Genomic DNA, 15,633 nt, shown 5'->3' with positions numbered 1-15,633 from the left:
CGATTTTGGCGACGCCTCTCGTCTCCGCTGTTTCAACCTAGCTGCGTGTTTTTCAGGTACCAGATTTATCCTGGGACAACAGAAGCGACATAGGGAAAGGAAATGACCAATATAATCATCCTGATGTGTGAATTTGACTCGCAGTTGGGCTTATTATTGAGTGAACTCTACCTTCACCAATCAAAGCGACCTTCGGGTTGATTACGGCGATGGGGTATGGGTATCAATACCATCCGGGAATGCGTATAAAATCGAAATGCTGGGGATGTGCTATCATGTCATCTGATTATGACACACCTCAGGATATCATCAGTTGAATTAAGTCACTAGAGGGGGAATATTTTTTTTTTTTAGGAAGCCCTGTTTTATGCAACAAGCCTCTTCAGGGAGGGTAGGGAGGGAGGGGGAATATTTAATACCTCCAACGCCTATTATAGCATGTTTGTTATTGCTATTGTGTGCAGTTTTTTAGTTGTTTTGCGGTATATGTGTTTGCATGAGTATTGGATGAAGGGATTTTTGCATGAGTGTGTGCGCTGCTGTGGGTGTAATTTTCCGAGTAGTTTTTTTGCATGTGGTATTTTTCTTTTTTACGGTTGGTGACCTAACACCCCCCGCCACACGCCCTTGCGGCGGCTTGCGGGGTATTATGTAGATGTAGATGTTGTAGCTAAATATTTGTGTGTGTGTGCGCATGTTTGCGTGTGCGTTAATATATGCATAGAATTAGCGTATGTTTATGCATTAATTTCTGGTTACCATAACCTCCCGCAACTCGTTCTTGCAGTAGTTGCTAGCGGGGAATGGAGATGTGGACATGGCGCAAGCCTACGTAGTCTGCCCAATAAATACGCGAACTGGTGCAATATGGCAGCCATAACTCGGACTATAGCCCCGCTCACTAGTGGCGCTAGTTGCCTGAGATTCAATTAGCCCTGCTTCTTGCTTCTGTGCCTGGCGGATCGTCGAGCTGTGCGCATGGTGCCAGTTATGTTAGTTTCTGTCGTCCTTGTTTTTACTGTTTTTAGAAAATGGAAATCGACGAAATCACGGAGCAACGAATCAACGTCAAGTTTACCGAACTTCAACTGCGGTGAAATTACTGAAATGTTGAGAGCTGTTGACGGCGATAATGCTCTGAAGACAGCATCCGTTCTCAAGTGGATTAAGCGTTTTAAAGATGGCCGACAAGGTATGCAAGGCCGGGACGACTCCTTCAACCACCTGTGTTGACGACAACATTGATCGTGTGCGGTCCCTTGTCCTTACCGATCGTCGAAAAACTGTCCGAATGATAGCTGATGAACTGAATTTAGGAAAATCAACAGTGCACAATGGGTTTAAAAAATGTGTGCGCAAAAATTGTTCACATTCAGAAGTGATTGTTCCTAAGTTTCCGGGGAAAAGTTCAATCACCATCCTTGATAATCCTCCTTATTCGCCAGATTTCGCCCCCTGCGGCTTTTTCCTATTCCCAAATTGCAAAAATGTGATGATGGGACATAACTGGGAAGATGTGGACACAATAAAGCAAGAAACGTCGAGAAAACTAATAAGGTTAACTGCTGAAGACTTCCATGGGTGTTTTAAACAGTGGAAAATAGGATGGAATAAGTGCATAGCAACGAATGGAGACTAGTACTTTGAAGGGGTTAACATCGGTGTGGTCTAAATTTTGCAAAATAATGTTTTTTTATGACCTCAGTTCGCGCATTTATCGGACAGACCTCGTATCAGGTGGCTTGGTTTGCCTTACCGCAGTCACGTTCCAACAAACTTCTAAGTTTATGGAGCGTGACTTTTCGTATATCTACAACCATAACGAGCCCTTAAAAAATCAACAAATCCGTATTTGTGTCGGATGCAAGAATCTGGGAGTACTCACCTCTCTCCCGTCATTGCGCTCTTCTGCTAAAAGTGAAGGCCGTTCATTTAATTGCCCGTCCTCGTCTCCCGTCCAGTAATAATGCGACCATTTGGTCTCTTTCTCCTCGCCGGAACAGCTAGCTTCCATCTGTAAACCGTTTGATCATGAAAGTCATGAAACGAAGGCTCCCGAGTACTCGATGTTGCGATGTGGTTTGGCCAACGCGAAAAAATAATCTTGATTCCCATTTCTTTCGAATATTTCCTGACTGTTCGTTGGACGAAACCTACTTGGCGTATCTCCGCTGGGATGTTTCAACAGGTATTCCCCATAGATCTAATGGCAGGTGGTCCCTTGGTATCTTCCTAAGGAGTGGCAGTTAATCTGAGGATAGGCATCTGAGGTCATTTGCGCCATATGGGGTAGGTGGGTGATACTCGGGAAGGGGTGGGATGCTCATGGAAGGGTGTGGAGAAACCCGGCGTTGGTACTAGCCTGCTCTTGACGAAAGGCGCCAAGGGATCATGCAGTTTAACGTCCCATCCGACGGGCGGTGTGCTCCACCAGAGGTGCTCTCCGCATTGCTCGCCAAAAAGGGGTCGAGACACTATTTCAATATCCTTCTCCCTCCGGGATTCGACCCCGGGCCATCTTGACGAGAGGTCAGTGCACTAGCCACCGCAACATCTCGATCCCCGTATTTTGCCTAGTCCGCCAATAAGATGTCTCTTCCTCCGAGGCTCTCTGTACAAGGATGCAAAGATTTCCTTTCCCAGAGTTTTATTTGGAGTCCCCAACATCAATGGCTATTACTGTTCAGATGGCCAGAATGGGTCCGATTTATTTTGTTCTCTGGATTACCGCTTTGGAGAGTTTACAGGCGTCATACTATATTGCAAACCCCGTTACATTGGATCGCGCGTATAGGATTTGACAGATGGATGGCAGAACGGACTTGTTTAAGATTTCATTTTTTTACGTACCACACAGAATCATATGGATTGTGGCAGAAGCCGATTGAGTGATAATTGGTTGAAATAGAAGACAAACACCTTTTTGCTTTTTCCCGTAGATGTACCCTACCCATTTTTTCCGTTGCTGTAAAATTACGGCCTTCTTTCAGCAGGGAAAAATGTCATTTGCGAATTAAAAGCTGTTTCCAACGTAAAACCACTTTAAAGTAGGAAGTGTTCATACTTCCCTCAATTAACCTATCAAATATATGTTGACTCTTTGGCAGTGTGAACGGAGGATGTTGCCTGATGTGCAGTCGCCTTCTGGCACACGGCCTAGTAAAGGTTGCGCTGCACCAAACTATGCGCCATTGAATCTCCAGGGACGGACGGAAAGGAATTATTTACGGATATGAGATAAAAGCGCAAAAAGGACTCAAAAAATATGTAAACATTTAGCCGAGAATTCAAAAGCATTTTTATCCTTTTTGTCTGGGAGGTTCGAGGAAATAAGCCAATGGTTAATTCACTCAACAAAGACGAAATAGTACCTGGCTGTTTTAAAAAGCCAAACTTACGAGGGTGGTCTGAAAAGTTTCCGACCCCAGAAAATATCAGAAAAATGTCTTTTATCTTTGTTAGGTTGGAAACTTTTCAGACCACTCTCGTATTAATAAGTCCTCATTCAAAGTGTTTTTACCGAAGATCAATGGTGTTCTTGATAGCGCATCTAATCTGTGCCTCGAACCACTATTGAAATTGCAATACTTGGAACTTTTCATGATGTAATAACACTGAAACTTATCACATAAAAATAACTGAAACAAATTACTTAATTTTCCACTCAGATGGTTTTGTTACAAGGTAATATCTTTAGCTCCTGAAGATGCGCCTTGAAATTGAATTATGGTCGTGGAAAATCAAGCGAGATGTGAACATTGGAATGTTGCTACTTCATAATAAGTACATCATCGTCAACAGAAATCGTTGAAAAAGTTGAAAAGCATTAATTCGAATAAATCCTCCAAATCCGGTCAAATACCGCCTTGCATATTTATGGAGCTGGCCTCAAAATCAGTGCCTGCTCTGGTCATTTACTGCCACTAGCGTCTACATGGGGTCATTCATAGTTAACGCAGTTTATCTAGATATTGAAAAAAAGGTTTCGACAGTCCCATAGCAAACGATTCTAAAATATAGAAGCATATGGGTAAGGTAAAAATACTACATGCTGTGTTTAAGGCTTTTGGATTGGTCGCGTACGGAGGGTGGTCCTGGATGGTGTTGGTGTCCAATGCAGTTGGTGTCACTTCAGGTGGAACACTCAAGAACTGTCATCGTATCTCTTTTAGTTCTTCTTTTCTTTGACGATATTGATACCGTGATTAATATTAAAGTTCTATTAATTGCCGATTAAGCAGTGGTTTACGGCGAAAGGGGCAAAGAGTTACTGAAAACATGCGGCAAAATTGAACTAGTATTTTATCGAGAAATCACGTCAATCTGTAGTGTTCGCTGTATTCGAATGATCCTATCATCTATGTTAATAGGTTAAATAATGGGAAGAAGATGATCGACTGCATGGCAAGTGATTCCGGATATCAATCCATCGCCTTCTTTGTTGCAAATGGAGGTTTCGTCGGGGCTAAGGGAGGGAGAGGTTTGCAAATGTCGTACGAAGTGGAATGTGAAATGATAGACGCAAAATTTATGATAAATAAAAAAATTGGAATCAGGCATCTAATGCCTTCAAAATGTTGAGAAAGATCCTCTCTTGGGAATATTTTGAATATAATTAATCTGGCAGTTTAAGCAATTAAGTTAGATAGAATGAACAGGAGCAGGTGGAATAATAGTTTACCTATCTTAGAAGTGTTTTGGATCAACATGGTAAAATCAGTCAATCAGGTTTTTGCAGGGAGGGAGTCGATGTCGGGGGGTCATTGAGTAAGGATGATAAGAAAAGATAAGTGTAAACTTTGGCAAGGAGCGTGGTTTCGTACGACGCGACAACTTGGTGGATGGCGCAAGTACATTGAAAGATTTTCAGATGCATCGAGAAGGGCGTAAAGTAGGATGCAGAGTAGTGAAGAAAACGAAGAAATAATAGGCATGGCGGAGGGGAAAGAGGGAAAAGCTGTCAGAAATCCAAAGAAGGCATGGGAGGTGGAATCACAGCGTTTTGACAGTCGATCAAATGATGAGGGCTGTGATAGAGGGGAGAGCGGAGGAGGAGGAAGGGAATAGAAATGCTGGGTGGCGTAGAAGAAACTGGGCTGAATTGAAGAAGGGTTTCCTTGAGTGCAGGGCGTTCCCTTGTGCTTGGTTACGCGAGGCTAATACGTGACGTCCGTTGTCCAGACGTGCCATCCGAAAAACTTTCTTAAGCGATATAACACCAAGCAATGATAATAGGTATCGCAGATATATACTCTATGGCTCGTCAATAGAATGCGTACAAATGAAAAGATATGATTTTCTTGTTTGGTGTCTTGAGCAACAAATTGTGAGAACAAACGGCATGCATACGATTCAGAAATTGCAAAGAAATCTCCCATTCTGGCAAAATAGTCATTAAGGTGGCAAAGGCGAATCAAATCATATTTAAAATAGTTGTAATACTAATTACTATTAGAATTAAATCTAAATGAATGCGTGCCGATACATTTTCGGAATGGGAAGATTTCTTGCTCCAAAGCCTTATTCTTTCAAAATGCCGAAATGGGACGCGATAGTAACCTTAGCTGTACTTCTTACTCCTTAGCTAGCTAATAGCCTTAGCTGTGCCTCTCTCTGGGGAGACGTGCGGGTAATATGTCACGAACTAGCAGATCAGGATTAATGGAAAGAGTACTGGGGTATAGTGACGAGTCGTTAAAGGAGTGACGCTGTTCCTCAATTACTAGGCCTTATTCAGGTACAAGGACCTTCCCAAAAGTAGTAGGAATTATTTGTTCCCGGATAGACGGACGGACGGGCGGCGGTTTCTCTGGCTGGATTCGAGTGAGGTGATTCTCAGGAAATGCTGGAAGTCGGTGGCTCCCAGCCTTTGCGGAGTGCGGATCGCTCGTTTGCGAAACCTTTATAACGTGACCCCTTCTCGCTACGTCGTGAATCGGTTAATTGAACAGCGCTAAGCCATAAAATTTTGCGTGAAACTGGGAAACACCGGGAAAGAGACTCGTGATATGCTCAAGACAGCTTTTATGGTGATATTGCCATGGGTAGATCACGTGTTTATTAGTAACAAAAGTTGTTTCTGGAGGGTAGAGAAGATGTTGAAGACGCCGAACCTTCAGGACGCCTTTCGACCTCAAAAAGGGACGAAAATCTCGCAAGAATGAAGGCTTTCGACATCGACATAAATGCCTCGCGATCCGCTAAAAAGGTGTGTGGCAGTGTATGGGGTGCAAGCACCAGGTGGGAAGGGTAGGTGATAAGGGAGGACATGGAAGGGGAAAGGGGAAAATATTTAGTAAACATCTATGAAATAACGTGCAAGTGTCGATGCATGCTGCAGGAAGGCTTGATTCAAAAAAAGGGTCCATTGACCCATTAAATTAGTAAGTTGCTATACAAAGAGAGGAAATAATCGCAACCGTATATACGGCAGGCCTCCAACCAAAACAAGACAGGTAATGCAGAATTGAAAAGTAAGTTAGAAGGGGATATTCCGCTGTTTCGTGGACATGATAATCACACTCTCCGCAACTAAAGTCGCAGGTGTGGCCCACTGCTATAGGTATGAGGTGTCCCACCCCCCACAGAGAGAGAGAGAGGAGGGATGGAAAGAGAAGCTTGAAAACAACAAATAACAAAGGAAGGCTTTGTTGGGCAGGTATCGCAGATTGAGTGCACGCATTGTTTCTAATAAACTTGCCATCCCTAAAAGTGAAGTGCACCAACTTTTGACCGAAAACAAGGGCATGAGAATGGTGGGTGCGAAGTTGGTGCCGCGGGTGCTCTCGGACGAGCAAAAGGCAACTCATGCGGATCTGCCGAGAGCTTCTGAATCATGCCTCGGCCACCCTACAGCCAGCCCTTGCGTTGTTTCCCCACCACACTTCTCCCTCTTCCACCGCCTCATATCCTCGCTGAAAGGATGCGAGGATACCAAGGCTCCGTAGAAGTGTTATAACAGGGAGCTTAGCAAAATTCAGGGCGCCGCCCTCCAGAAGACGTACGAGGCGTGGAAAACCCACTGGCAGCGGCGCGTGGACGTACAAGGGTGCTATTACTTCGAAGACTCATGAGTGGAGGCATCAATTCGGGCAATAATTTATTTTTAATCGACTCACTCCCACTACTTTTGGGACAGACCTTGTGTACAGGAAATTATGCTTGTGTTATATGATCATCAAAAATGCGATTGGATTGATTTCTTATCGTGTTCAGCGAAGAGTAGTGGGCTAGCTAGAGTAAATAGTATGTTCCTTATGAACACATTTCCACCTCTCTCCTCAGGAATACGTACCCATCGCCTTCAACCTCCTCAAGCACACTTCCCTCTGCTTCCTTCTATTTCTACCCCCATGTTTCTTATTTCTACCCCAATATTTCATTTTTCATGTTATTTTCCTTTTTCATTTATTTTATTTGAAGTTAGATATCATGAACTCTCAATCTAATTTGAATCCGAATTACCTTCTAAGAAACTGCGATTTAGTGCCGTTTTTTCATATTAGTGCGCATACCATAATATAATTTGCTGGCTCCATGCGTTCCCTTGTGTTTTCCACATGTACAGGGTTCGTCCGGAAAATAAGTGTACTGAGCTCAGGAAAAAAAATTTATTACACTTTTACATATCTTAAGCTAATATTCCTCAAAATAGGACCCTTGTGAGTCGATACACTTGTTCCAGTGGCGTTCCCATTCCTGGAACGCTCCCGCGAAGGCATCATCGGGAACCTCTCGAAGACTCTTCGTCGACCTCTTCTCTGCCCTCCACGAACATCTTGTGCCACCGAAAGATCATGTTTCTGGACATGGCTGACTCCCCGTAAGCCTGGTTAATCATACCGACAGTTTCGGTAGACGATTTCCCAAGCTTTACCGCAAATTTGATGGAATAACGCTGCTTCGGCATCGCGTTCCGTGACGTGGGTCGAGCGTGGAGGTTCGCGTTAACAGAGCTCCTCACTGCACCACAGCTCAGAGCCGACTGCCTTTTTCAGCGTCGCTTGCCAACATTCAATTGCCTCCAATTGCAGCCCGTCAGAGCGGTGCTGGGCGCGCCTGGAGCGGCGGGAAAAAATCACTACACTTATTTTCCGGACGAACCCTGTATGTTCGACCAAATTGTCTTTGAAACCAGTTATTCGTTATTATTAAGCAAATTCACCCGAAAAAAACTTTATCCCTGCAGTAATTTCCTATTCTTAAATAGTGCTCTCCTCGAAGCCAATTCTCTGTCGCTAAACGCGAATATCTCAGTGCCAACGAGCGTTCTCTGCCTTCAATATCCGCTATTTTTTGTTTAGTTGATCGTATACTTCTTACAACACCCTCCCTATCACTGCCACCGAATTCTGACTTGTACTTTTTTCGAATTCGGTGAATGACCAGTTATTTTCCAAAATATTTTTTTCTGGAAGGAAGTTTCCATTGGTGAGTGTTCATCAATAAATTAAAAAAAGACAGTGATTTAGCATTTCCCTTCGGTTAATTATTTTCAAGATTTTCATTGAATGCGCGTTGACTCTTTCGCTGCCGTGGTTAGATGAGTGTTGCCACACAGAACCCATTGATTTACACTTTCAATGTTAAGAAAAATTGGTGCTCTCTCTTTCATAATATTAGATACAGATTCCTTTTCGGATTCCAGCCGCTAAGCATCGCCTCACGCCTGTGTCCTTTAAAAGACCTGTCACCCAGTGGGATCATTAAATGACAGCGCCTCCGAGTGCCGCCGTAAATCCCCCTCGTCTGCCCATTCGTCGAGTGCACTTTCGTGAGCCACTTGCCCAAACTCTGCAAATCTGGGTTTCCTCACGCAGGACTCTCTCGACGTTTATACTCTTGTCGTCAAATTTCACAATTAATACTATATACTGGACTCTGAAATTTCCGGCTATCATTTTATTTTTCCTCCGTTTTCTTTATTGAGTGAGTAAAGTTCTGGCGTATTCACTTGTACCTCAATGGCACCAAGTCAACATGCTTCTGCATTCTCATCCGTATGTGTTCATTTATAAATATTAAATTATTCTCAGCGTCATTTTATTACTTTTTCACTCAAATTCACTCTCGACACGTGTTCAGATTTACTTTGTAGCGGACGATTAACTCGTTAGGAATATGCTGTATGGTTCAATACCTGACCTTCCTGTTTCAAGAGAGCAAACTCTCTTGACTATATCAATCACATGACCCGGCAACATTCCTTAGAATGGAATCGTCGTGTTTCAGGCCTCGTCAAATGCGTGGGTCAAATGTAAGCCGTGCGAAGTGTTGGGACGAAAGCACCAGACTACCCCGCTCCAACTGCTCGATTGCACGGACTGCCGCAAGAATTGGAGGTGCCCTCTCCCGCCTTTCCTTATGGCCGGGGGGGGGGGGTACAGTTGCACCTGCAATCATCCCGAGGGAAGGCTATGAAGCTGGAATTTGCGGCCTCTTGGCTGGTGCCACTAGCCGATCACTCTCTCCGACCTCGTAGGCAACATTGGTGTCAGGGTGTGGGTCATCACCCTGGCAGTCGACGGCCGTGGATGTGCCCAGGGGTGGTTATTGTTCGGGAGTCGCGCAGGGTGACATTCCGGAGGCCGCCTTCATGCTTGCCCGACGCCCCCTTCCACCAGCCTCCCCTCCGGCACCACCATCTCAGGCACGGTTTTCAATAAATGCAATCGATTGGTTTCGTCTCATGAGGCGTTCGGACGCATCCTGGGCCTCCTTATTTCAAAGCCTTTCAAAGGGCTTCTCTCGGGAAGCAGGTGAAGGCAGGTAAGGTCTTAAGGGGGGCGGGAAACGGGCGGGGGATGGATACGAGGGCCATCCCCCGCTTCTTTCGCTTTTATTGAATCCGCCGTATAATCGCCGACGGGCGTGCATCCCCCACCCCCTGAATTGTCGCACAGCCGCGTCGAGGGGGTGTGGACGAGGCTGGCCTCCGTGCCCTCGCTAGACGCGCACCGAAGATATCTCGGCGGAAACAGATTCAAATGGAGCGCTCCCACGGCGATTAGAGGCGCGCGTGACCTCCGTTCGCTTAAGAGTCGTGGAGACGGCGCGACGGGGGGACGTGACCCGCGAAAAGGACCCTTAGGGCGGAACCGGAGCGCCCGTCCCCTCGGCCGGCGTCCATTCGCGAGAGGAGGCCGTTGGATGGCGCCGCGGGATTCGCGACTCATTCAGTTCTGCCCCCGCAGAGGCTGGAAAACAAAACGCAAAACGATTCGCTCTGAGGAGAAACATTAGGCGAGCTGCGAATCATTAAATGCGAGGAGTGCTGTTGGGATCAAGAGTGATCGCAAATATTTTATTTGCATAGTTGAAGAGAGTATTCTATTTTATATTGTCATGAATGTATATGTGGCAGGGTTTTCATTGATTTGACTCTTGTTTCACGACATCGACAACAGCTTCGAGTTGAAAAGCGTTCAGGTCGCGTTCGGTCGTAAAATTATTCGTGCATTAATGTACATTGATACACTGATGATTCATTATCAGCGTATTAATATACATTGATGATGATGATTCATCAGTCAGTCTGTGGTTTTAAATGTTTCTTTTTGTTCTTGATATGGCCTCGAAAGTTTTCACTGCATCCCCAAAGAATGCCCCATTTTCATTTGTTTTTCCTGGTGCAACAAGCTGACGCACAAGTCTCTTGAATGCGGGAAGGGGATGCGGAATTCTGCTTTCTTAGCAGAAGCCACCGCGTAGGATATTTTAGGTATTATTCACGGCTGATATTTCCGCAAAGATCTTTGCTATTTGTACTCAGGCTCAAAATGCTGTGGCCAAGTTTCATCTTCTGTGGAGATCTTCGAAATAAACTCCTAATCTTCCTGTACTTCAACTGCAAGCTTGCATTAACGCTCCCTCTCTGGTTCGAGCAGCAAACCCGCAGGCAAACACACCGCATGTTCCATGTCTCTGTCGCTGATGAGCGGGGAGCAGCACCCGATGAACATTTCAATATTCCCGAGAGAGTGCCCCTCCCAACAACATTCGACGATATTCTCTCGCAATGACGGCGGCGGTGTCAGTGCTTACTATCACGTTAAGAGTGGTGACTGGACCACACCTTCCTTTGAAGTCGATTACCTCCCCCCCCTTCTCTCTTCAAACATCAAAAAACATCTCCTAACTGTTATGTAGAGGTAATAAAAGACTCCCCTTGAGCTTCCTCTTGCATTATAATGGCCTCGGCTGATTTTTCTAGGTGAAAAATCGAAATTTCAATTCAGCGTATCGCTCGTCGCCTGTCGGCTCCATCGTTTCCGTAGGCGAACTGAACGTGCTTCAAGTTGCAACGGCTGCCCTGACGGAATGCTACAGTTCAAGCAAATGGCGTTATACCGCTTTTATACTACACATTTAGCTAGCAATACAATGGAAAATAAAATGTTCCTCGATAAATAAAGAGAACGTGAATTTATGATCGCTCCGTGTTACACACGACCCTTATTTCTGTAATTTAAATTTTCATGTGTCTTTTTATGTTTCACCGTTTCCTCTTTTTAAGTTCATTTCAATAAGTAAATTCAAAAGAATTCCGTTTATTCTCTCGGATAATCCCATATAAAACCGTTGACTTGCCTCCACAATTTGGCAAGCTTTATAAAATGAACTGAATTGAAAAGGGCGTTATTCTAAATCGTCTTTTGTCAATTCCAACCCGCAATAAACTCGGCACATTGGCACATTGTTTGGCATCGAAGGGTTGATCTGTTGAGTATATTATTTTCACAGTCGATCAAAACCAAGAGGCGCCCCAAATACAATGCGCATAACCCAAAGTCGAAGAGAGCGAGAAGAAATGAGATAGAATTATGCTATTACTAATCTAGCGGTCTGATCATATCCTTGAGCCATCTCAAATTAGATCTGTTCAAAATGCAAAAAAATTGTTTCTCTGTCTAAAGATACCATGATTTTACACTCAAATTTAGCGCATGGGATTTTCAAGACGGGGCCCGGGGATTTCCCGACTGCCATAAAAATAACACTTCCCGATAAAAATTAACACTTGTTCATCAATCGAAGCTCAAAGAAGAAATTGTCCTAATGACAACCCCTCACGTATTTAAAATCTAGGAACCGTATATATTCCCCATCACGTACGTATTCTTAAACACCCCGTGCAGCCAGGTGGGTGGCATGACGCTTCTTGGCTACACTTATCGCCTTTTTTCAAACCAATCCCTCAAGGTCCCATTTATTCTTACACTGGTCCCATTACTTCCGTACATTTTTTATAGAATTTCATAACTGTTCATCGAGTACATATTTGTTCAAAATATCCGACAATTTTTACTGACATTGCCAGACTTTCTGCGGTGGCCGCTGACCTTCTAGAGATTTCTTGCTGACCCCCGCGGTGGCGCCCTCGACTCGGCGTGTTCGAAACCCTACCCTCTGGGTGTGAGTTCTAAAAGCAGCCAAGCACCATCGAGTGCTTGGGTGCTTTTAACTGTCACATTGGAAATACGATGTAAAAGGCTAGAGAGACTGTCTTCGGATTAGCAAATGTAAAATAAAAATCGAAAAATGCATGATGCACTTTCTTTCACACGTCCATGTATATATATATATATATATATATATATATATATATATATATACATATTGAATATATATACATATATACATATTGAATGTGTATATATATATATATACACATTCAAACACGAAATCCCGCCAAACGGCGAATAAATACTCATATATACAGAAACAGATATAAGGAAAAGGGATAGGAACACATATAAAGGACGAACACAATAGAGGTGGGGAAGGCGGAATCGAACGGATCACAAGAGTAAAAATATTTCCTCAACCGGGACTCGAACACCGGACCTTTCCACTTGCCGGGCGGATGCTCTTAACCACTTGAGCTATCGAGGATAGTCAATTTACCCTGAGATCCGTGGGTCTAATATGTCGCCAAGCGCCCCGATTCTTTCAGCCAAGAGATGGCGTCAGGGGGCTGTTTCACCCACCAAAGGAGAAATAGACAATACACAAGGAAAGGAAAGGACAGTGGGTTAGAATTCATACAACATCATACAGGAAAGGAACAGTGCGTTTCGTGGCACGCATAGCCAGAAGAAAGAGATGAGCCACATTGGCCATCTCCACAATGGTTAAGAGCATCCGCCCGGCAAGTGGAAAGGTCCGGTGTTCGAGTCCCGGTTGAGGAAATATTTTTACTCTTGTGATCCGTTCGATTCCGCCTTCCCCACCTCTATTGTGTTCGTCCTTTATATGTGTTCCTATCCCTTTTCCTTATATCTGTTTCTGTATATATATATATATATATATATATATATAATGTATAACACTTAGTACTAGTGGACACAGACAAAAACAGAGAAACACACAAAAAAGAGACTCACTATTTTTCGAATTTTCGGTGGTCGTTGCCACCTTAATCAAGGAAGAGAGGGACAGAACTTGGGACTGAGTGCTGTCCCTCTCTTCCTTGATTAAGGTGGTCACGACCACCGAAAATTCGAAAAATAGTGAGTCTCTTTTTTGTGTGTTTCTGTGTTTTTGTCTGTGTCCACTAGTGCTAAGTGTTATACATTATTATTCACGTCCGTGAGGCTTTAAAAAAGTGTTATATATATATATATATCTATATATATATATATCTTATATATATATATATCTATATATATATATATATATATATATATATATATATATATATATATATATATATATATTTCTCGACTCCTGCATGAAGCGCAAATGGATGCACAACATGCACGTTCCCCACCAGGCTGAATATCACGTTGCATTCATTCTGTGTCGAGGTTTCCATCCGTGCCCTTTCAATCAGCGATGTACTAAACGCTCTCTATGCGTCTGCTGCTGTCGAATAGTTTCTCTACACTGCAGCATTTTCTGGACCTCAGATCAGTCCAGATGCAACAGTGCAGAGAACCTAATCGACAGCAGTTAATTCTTACCTGTGGAAAAGGAGAAGTCTTCGGTTCTGTTTTCGTGCTTGATAAATAAGGTATGATTATTATTATGTAAGTGGGATGCCTATTGCATTTCACCGTGCCATTCTTCCGGATGTGCAGTTTTAGGCATTTTCATTTCAATTTTCTCTTTTTATTCCTCCCTATTCTACTAAAGCCAGCCCTCTAGTTCAATTATATGCCTGATTGACTCGCGCGTCAAAATAATTGCTCATATTAAGCATTCGGTTTATTTGCTTCTCGTTCACAGTCCAAACGGTCGCTATTCCGTTGTGGCAGGCAACAGCAGTCATTCCCTTATGACTTGCACGGCCTTTGTTTTCCGAAAGGCGTTTACATCTGTCGATTTTCGTGTGCCTCTTCGGCGGCGAGCGGGTGTGCAACTTCCACTGCACGTGAAGCGTTCTCTTTGACCGCGAGCGATTGAAATACGTACCCTCTCGCATGCTGAGGGCACCAACCCTCTTAAGTGTTCTGGATTCCTATCCCGCGAATCTAACTAACTAAAAAGGAGGAATTTAAAATATTAACTCTATACTACGGCTATTTAAATTTAATATTTCTGGCTATTATTTTTACTACAGATGTAAAAGTAGAATCCACATCTCGTCCACGGCTTTTTTTTCACACTACTGGGAGAAAAAGCAGTGCTAGTAAAAATTCGTCTAATGGAAATGCGACTCTTTTTATGCTTTGTATTCGTCATGCCGTTTAAATGCAAATATGATAGTTTTCAACTTGAAGAAGTATCCGTTTGAGAAATCGAAGGATTGGGAGGCTCAGCGGGAAAATGCTTTCATCTATGCTGAACGCCCTATTTAATTTTTTCGAATTACTATCCACCTGAGGTGATCCCACTTCAGGGTATTAAATGAGGAAATCCACCAACGCCAAAATTCTCCCCGATTTCTTCGATGCCAACGTCTTCCATCTCGGATACGACTGAATGAAACGCTCGCTCGGTCGCTCCTCCCTTGGCCTTTCAATCCAGAGATCGGCTGAATATGCACACCCAGCCGATCCGTCGCTCACTCTCAAGCGCGCTCTGCCGGTGGGGCCTTCCTCCCCGTTCTTTCCACCTGCGGCCCGCCGATCTCCCTCTTGGTGCTGTTCCTTTTATTTTCCATTAAGCCGCGTCCGAAAATAAATTTGCCCCTTGAAGCAATTGCCAAGGCTAGGAAACCCTTCCTTCTCCTGCAACCGCTTCTCAGTTCTTCAGCGACTCAGCGAGGGCTGGGCGGGGGACGTGCGAGAGATCAGTAAATCGAAACGGCAAATATGAAGGGGATCCAGGGGTGCGCGGGAGCGCGGACGCCGGCCCTGCGTGTACAAAAAAGAAATCTTAGAGACGGTAAGAAAGCAATTTGGAGGCCTTCTTTGGGATCGAGGGCCAGGGAGGCTAGGGAGTGGATGGGTGCCGGAGGGGGGTGGGGTGGGTTGGCGTGTGTGTGTGTGTATGTGTGCGTGCGTGTGTAGGTGAGGAAGCGAATGAGTTTTTGTTTCGAGGGGGTTGGGAGGGGTGGGGTGGGGGCGGGCGAGCGAGCGAGCGGGGGGGGTGGGGAGGGACCCGGGGGCGGGGAGGAGCGAAGGAGGAGGAAGATTGATGACGCGGGCTACACAATGACGGGAGGGCGGCATGCAATTACCCATCCCA

The 15,633-nt window shown here is 44.5% G+C and overlaps 1 non-coding gene across 1 annotated transcript; it reads right to left on the bottom strand.

Annotated features, from left to right (window-relative positions):
- Window positions 1-12,818: 12,818 nt before the first annotated feature.
- Window positions 12,819-12,894, bottom strand: TRNAA-GGC (transfer RNA alanine (anticodon GGC)). The gene has a single exon. It is a non-coding gene; the product is annotated as a tRNA-Ala (tRNA).
- Window positions 12,895-15,633: the final 2,739 nt, after the last annotated feature.

This window comes from Hetaerina americana, unplaced genomic scaffold, assembly GCF_022747635.1.
Source record: "Hetaerina americana unplaced genomic scaffold, ioHetAmer1.1.p SCAF_126, whole genome shotgun sequence".
Classification (NCBI taxonomy): Eukaryota; Metazoa; Arthropoda; class Insecta; order Odonata; family Calopterygidae; genus Hetaerina; species Hetaerina americana.
Note: the sequence above shows the minus strand (reverse complement) of the source record. Positions and strands in the feature narration are given on the sequence as shown.